We start from the raw sequence: 6,396 nt of genomic DNA, 5'->3' as shown, positions 1-6,396 counted from the left end.
TTTGTGGGTGTATTTTCTAGCAGTCTCTCTTTCATTGGTATGCTGATCATGGCTTCATTTTCAAACAGACATGAAAATGTATAGCTATACAAAATAGGAGATGGAGAACCAGCCCATCCTGGTCATTTGAAATGCCTTTTCTGTGTATTTAGTTTTTTCTGAAGATACCTAGCTATTTTTACATTACAGGAATAAACTTTTGCTTATTGATAGTCTCAGAGCAGTTCTATATTCTATCACTAAAATTCAATTATTTTCTTTTACACTTGTGTTTGAATTCTCCATTAAGCTTACCTGGCGTTGCTAAAGGTGTATATGACAAAAAGGTGTGTAGATGATACTGTCTGAACTGTGCTGCTTAAGCAGTCAATGGAAAAGCCTGATCCAAGTGCACTGCCAATTTAGCTCTTCAAAATTAGAGCATATTTTATGACTACTAGAGATTAAACTTAAAGAAAGTTTAAGGCTACTTAGTTGGATGGATGCTTCCTTTACTGTAAGCCTATGCAACTCTGTAACCTTTCCAGCAGTATTTATAGAAAGAGCCCTCTTCCTGAGACTTTTCTAGAGCATAATTATAAATGTTCGTACACTTGTACTGTCTGATATTTACATCAGCAGCTTTCCATAGCTTCTGCAAAAGAGACAGATTTTTGAGCATTTCTAAAGCAGTCCTGAATGTAATTTTGAAAAACATGGATTGTGCTTCATTACCTTTTTCTTTTTAAACACACACAGCTAAATAGTGCCTTTTTTCCTCACAATCCATGTTGAAGATGCTTGCTCCCACTCACCCTCCATAAATTGATTCATTTGTGCACTACTATTCCAACTTGAAACCATTTTGTCACAGCTGTTTGAGAAATAATCTCCATTTTTCCTCACTGTGCTGCCAGCTTTCTGTTGTTTAAGTGTTTCAGTTGATTACCTAATGCAAATGCTATAAAATAAAACACCCACTGGGAAGGGGAAAGAAAAGAAGTCTGGTGTCCTGTCTTAATATTTGCATGTCACATTCACATTGAATGCTTTTTTTCTGGAACATGTTGTTATACAGTATTGTGAACTTTGTTGGCAGCTATTGTGATTTTGGAGGGGAGAGACAAGCTGGAGTGTAGCTCGTCTGCAATAATTTCATACAGCTATAACCAAATATATTTATAGGCCCTTAGAACTTGCATGGCCTTCATGACCAGATATGTTTTAAGTTTGCAGAGGGTATACACTGTGCTGAAAGCATCAATAAAAAGTTCTTAATATTGAAGCCAAGATTTGTAAGAACAGAAAACTGGCATTAAAACAGTGGATTGATACATCTGTGCTTCCCTGCCTAAGGGAACAAGTGACCGACTGATTGCTATGGTATGGGAACACCCTCAGTTACTGCAGTGCTGAGAGTGGTGTAAGAACTTGAGTAGACTAGAAATGTCATTTGCATTTGTAAGCAAGGACTTAGAACAAGAAAATACGGTGAGCATGGGTATAGTGCTGTTGAGGATTTCTGAGGCATACTATAACCACTGCCCTATAAACATCCCTGGCTGTGTGTGCCATGGAGCTGAACATCATCTGACCCTGCCAAGTTTCTTAATGCAGTGGTTCCTAATGTGTAGTTATGACAATTAAGAACCATCATGCAATTACTCGGCAACTTCCACTTGAGGATTTTAATGGCTTTTAAATCCCCCTTTTGTTGAAAGTAGACTTTTCCTTGCTCCTGTGAATGGAAGTGATAGGTGTAGTTGTGCACAGGAAACAGTCTCTCTGCTTTTATCAGCCAGGGGGAAGTGGAGGGGGAAAATGCCTATATAAAGGTACAGGACTTCCTAAGGTCACTGTACCTGTCTCTGAAATGATGTAATGAATTAAATGGCAGCCAAAAAAAGTTGCAATACAATAAAAAGCATTATTTGAAATGACAGTAGCTCCTCCTCTGAAAGAGAGAATGACTGTGGTAAGTACTGTTTGAACCATTTTTTACCTGATGTTCCCATTTGCACAGGTAATTAATCTCAGCAGTTGGAATTCATGGGCGGGGAGCAAGAGAAGGAAAAGGTGGTTTTTGTTCCAACCAATTTTATTTTTTTTCAGATCCTGTATTTTCATTTTATTTATTGTTTGCATCTTGCAATTGATTTCAGTACAATTTCCTTACTTTTTAATAAAATAAAATAAGTTGCTAGTGAATGTCAAAGCAATGCCCAGATGTTTTCTTCAAGCACAAGTCCCCTGCTATGACCTCCTCCCCCAGCTTCATTACGACATAACGCAGATGTGGCAACTTTCAATAAGAGCTAATTTAAAGGACTAATAATACTCTTTATTAAAAAAACCTCTACAAAGAACACCTGTGGCTTAAAAATGAAGGCTTTGAGACCTTTCACCTTGTCATAATAACCAACTGCATCCTCATAAAAATGGAAAATACTGTGATAAACATTCTCTGCCCATTTTCTGCACACTTGCAAGGCTGATCCTGAATCCATTCTCATATTTGCTACACACAGATATTAACCTTTTGTAATAAATATGACTGTCAAAATAATTGCACAGAGAATAATCTTCCTATTGAAAAAAAAATAAAATCTGGGAACAAAATAGGTTAAAATGGTGATTCATGGGAATTGTGGTTATAGTTCAAGTATGCAGGTATTGCATTCTCTGATGTTTTAAGAAAATATTCACTACTGTGCTGCATTACATACGTTATTTCAAACATAGTTTCAGTATTAATAATGAAAAACCTTGTTCTGTTTTGAAAGAGAAACATACTTAATTTGGTATGATAATTTGAATGCCCTAACTCTATCAGAACTCTGAGTTTGATGCAGCAGTTGCTGGAAAATATTATAAACTGTCTCTTTACCAAAAGAAGAGAAAAGCTAGTGTAGAGAATAATGGCCTAGAGGGCCTAAAGGCACCATTACAGTCTTGACTATTATTGATTGCTGGTTTTAGCACAGAATAGAATTTGGAATCCTTAATCTTCTTTATTTAGAATTTAATAACTTTTAAAGTGTCGCATGACTTGGAGAATTGGCAAGAGGAGAAAGAATGTTTAAGTGCTAGAGACTTGTGCAATTACAGGCTGGCTTTGTCAAGACTGCCTCACAGCAGTGTGTAACAATGGATGTAAATATGGGCAAACATGATGTAAAGCAGTCGATATGGAAGGAGGGGTGTATTTATATCTGTGAAGACAGTCTGTAAAGAACAGAGGAAAGTACAGGCAGAAATATAAACCACTATATATTGCAGTAATTGCTTAAATTAACAGCTATGATGGCTATCTCTGGCCTAATTATCTGCTTTGGATCTTCAGTGCCTTGACTGAATTAATGAACTCAAAGCTGAGCCATCAAGGCTGCTGCTATTATAAGCAAGGCCTGTACACCACCAAATGAAATGTCTCCTATTTATAACCCCAGACCAAATACCTACTTCCCGCACTTTGCTCCAGTACTACTTACAGCTAAACTGTAGATCTGGAAAAGCAAATTACATTGACTGGGAAGCTCGTGTGCTCTGCATTTGAGGTCTTTGCTTGTTGAAGATAAAATAATTGCATAATAGCAGCCAAATCCATAAAGTCTGGGAGAAAGCATCTGAACGTTCAGATTATGTGGAGCAAAAATCCTGCACTTTTATTTTTGTCCATTCAGAATGAGTTCACTGTCTCAGGCAGATTCCAACCAGACATCTGTTAATACTAAAGGCTGCTTCAGAGAGATGTTTGGAAACCTGAGTTTTACTTTCAGCAAAAATTGCTGTAAATGTTTTCCACAAAACTTTTCAACAAGGTTTTCGAGTTGGTTTTTTTTTTTTTCTTAAGACAAACAGGGAGTTTTCCCCTTAAAACAGAGCAAAACAGGAGCTTGTCAGTGCCCTCCCCACAACAGCAACCATTCTTTGTCAGTGTCCTTTTATTTTTTTATCCCCCAAGTGTATGGAAAAATATGTATGAGTGTATGACATCTGTGTTCAGTCTCTCCCTTTTCTCAGCTGGCTCTGGGAGATAGTGTGCTAGTTTCTGTTCCTTCACAAGCCTTCCAAAGAACAAGTCTTATCTTGCAGGTGTTGTTGTAGGACGTGAGATCATGCTTCAGTATGGAGCTTATCAAACTTGGTGTTTACTCAGGGTCACCTTTGAGAGCTGGTGGCACTGGAGGTCCCTGTCCTGTGGGGGGGGAGACACAGCGCTCACATGTTGTGCTGCATTAGCTCGTGTGTGCTCCCGACACTGCATACAACAGTTTGGATATATTTACCCCATCTATCTGGCAAGGATATTTAACTTGGGGGGAAGATTTTTTCTTCTTTTAATCTTTGTGCAGGAAAAGTGACTGACAAGATGAGAATCAGGCTGCAATCAACATGTTTTATTAAGCAAAACTTTGCAGTAAGCTTGTGTATCTTTGGTTCTATACACCCTTCTCCCCAGCTCACCCATTGAGGAATGTTTGAGAAAAATGAAGAGTGAATTACAAGGCCAAAGGCAGCTTTTGAAGACAAGGTTGAAAACCTTCTAAGTAGTCAGAGGCACAGGCAGATGTATGACTGCACTTTCAAAGCCCAGCTTCTTTGTGTCTCTCAGCATCTGAGTACAGCTGGGGCTGTACTCAGTTTCAGTACCTAGTTTATAAGAGCTTTCTGCAATGAAAGATCCTGGTGTTAAAGCTTGTTCCTTTGACAACAGTGTTTTCCAAGGCAATCATGTACTTTGTGAATGAGAGAGGAGGGAGAAACTCTGATGTCATCGTCGTTTATCATAGATGTTCACAGATGATTGTTCAAATTATTTTCATCATTTCATGTCTGGCTTGTGTGTGGCAATTTAAACTCTTTTTTGTCCTTTATCATATGCATGAAAAAGATGTGCTCAAAATCCAAAATTTGTGCTTTTTTTTTCTGTAGCTGCACTGGTAGATGCTCCCCCATGCCAATCGCATCTTGTTTATCCAAATTGAAATAATGACTGAAAACTGTAAGTCTTCCTGTCTAGTTCCAAAGATACTGCAGAAGACTAGGAAATGGGGACCTGAGTACCACAGCCATACCTGGTGTTCTGAAATTTCTTGAAGTCTGTGATATTCCATAGCTAAAAGCAATGCAGACTAAGTGTTGTGGTATTTGACAGTATTTGTGAATTTTTCAAGTATGGAGCCTGAATTTAGCCATTTATGTTAGTTAATATTTAGTTATGTAATAAATTGTTCATGGGTTGTTTTTTTTCAGGTTGAGCAAGTCTCAGTAACTTTCTAGGAAAGCAGAAGATCTAGTTTTATGCCAAGGTATTAACATCACAACACTTTGGCATCTGGGTTTGTAATTGTTGACTTTACTCTTTTAAAACCACGCAGAGAATTGTTTTCTGTTGTTTCATGCCATGTTATGAGAATACATATATATATTTCCAACAATTTTTAAAAATAATTTCCTCGTCATATTCTCTTCTGTAATCACATCTGCAAGAAAAATGTGAGTTAGAAACATTAATCATTTTGAAGACAAAGTGCTGCTTCTGCTGACTGTAGACGTTTTTGCCCAGGGTGGCTTCCTCTTTCCATATAAATCAAAAAAACCCCATACTGCTGTTCTTTCCAAATCAGGTGGGGGCAGGGGGAAACCTCAAAGAATAAATAGCTGGTTTTCATGGGATGTTGCCACCACAAAAAACAGGCCATCAACAGAATCTTAAAGGATTTTTGAGAAACAAAGTTTAAGCAAACTAAATTAAAAACAAAGCCAAATTTTTGCCCTGCCTAAAGCTGGTACAAATCCTTACCCACATCACTTCAAAGTTGATAGGATTCCACTCTCTGAATGTCCCTTCAGATTAGGAGTGTTTCTTAGAGTCCTGCAGACTGGTTTCTAGACTTCATCTGCTGATGCATCAACTCTCCATAAATGCATCAAATAATGAGCTTTATTAGCATTTGTTGATGTCTCAAATTTCTGTGAAGAATATCCAAGAGATGGTAAAAACTGACTGCTGGGCAAAGATTTGTCTATTGAAAGGCAGGAGAAAGGTTAGTTGCAGGATTCTGGTGTCAGGTTTTAGGAATTATGATTTTCCGGTCTCTCAGATGACACAGAGCATAACTGAGAAGTTTAAGTAACTTCCCCACAGTTACTCATCAGAGACAGATGTTTCACCCTGCATGTGCAAAGCAAGTAGACAAACAGATTCCAGAGGTGAATTGCTGCATCTTGCACATCTCATATTTCCACTCATCTCTGGCCACCTGTTGTCATCATCATCTATCCAGTAGAGAAAAGCTCCTCCATCAGGTAAGCACTTTCTGTACCAATTTTGGGGCAGCATAGATGCTTGTTCTTTGTAGATCAATTAGATAAAGAGCTGTGTTAGTATTATTGCACAGAAATGTTTTTATT

The 6,396-nt window shown here is 37.9% G+C and overlaps 1 protein-coding gene across 3 annotated transcripts in view; it reads left to right on the top strand.

The window, feature by feature from the left end:
- HS2ST1 (heparan sulfate 2-O-sulfotransferase 1) overlaps positions 1-981 on the top strand; it is a 79,823-nt gene extending 78,842 nt beyond the window's left edge. For all 3 annotated transcript variants that reach the window (XM_017729951.1, XM_017729952.1, XM_017729950.1), the window contains exon 7: positions 1-981. This exon is cut by the window's left edge and continues 3,646 nt beyond it. The gene's annotated coding sequence lies outside the window, so the exon portion shown is untranslated.
- The last annotated feature ends 5,415 nt before the right edge of the window (positions 982-6,396 follow it).

This window comes from Corvus brachyrhynchos, unplaced genomic scaffold, assembly GCF_000691975.1.
Source record: "Corvus brachyrhynchos isolate BGI_N302 unplaced genomic scaffold, ASM69197v1 scaffold101, whole genome shotgun sequence".
Lineage (NCBI taxonomy): Eukaryota > Metazoa > Chordata > Aves > Passeriformes > Corvidae > Corvus > Corvus brachyrhynchos.
This window is presented reverse-complemented; position numbering and strand designations above follow the sequence as displayed.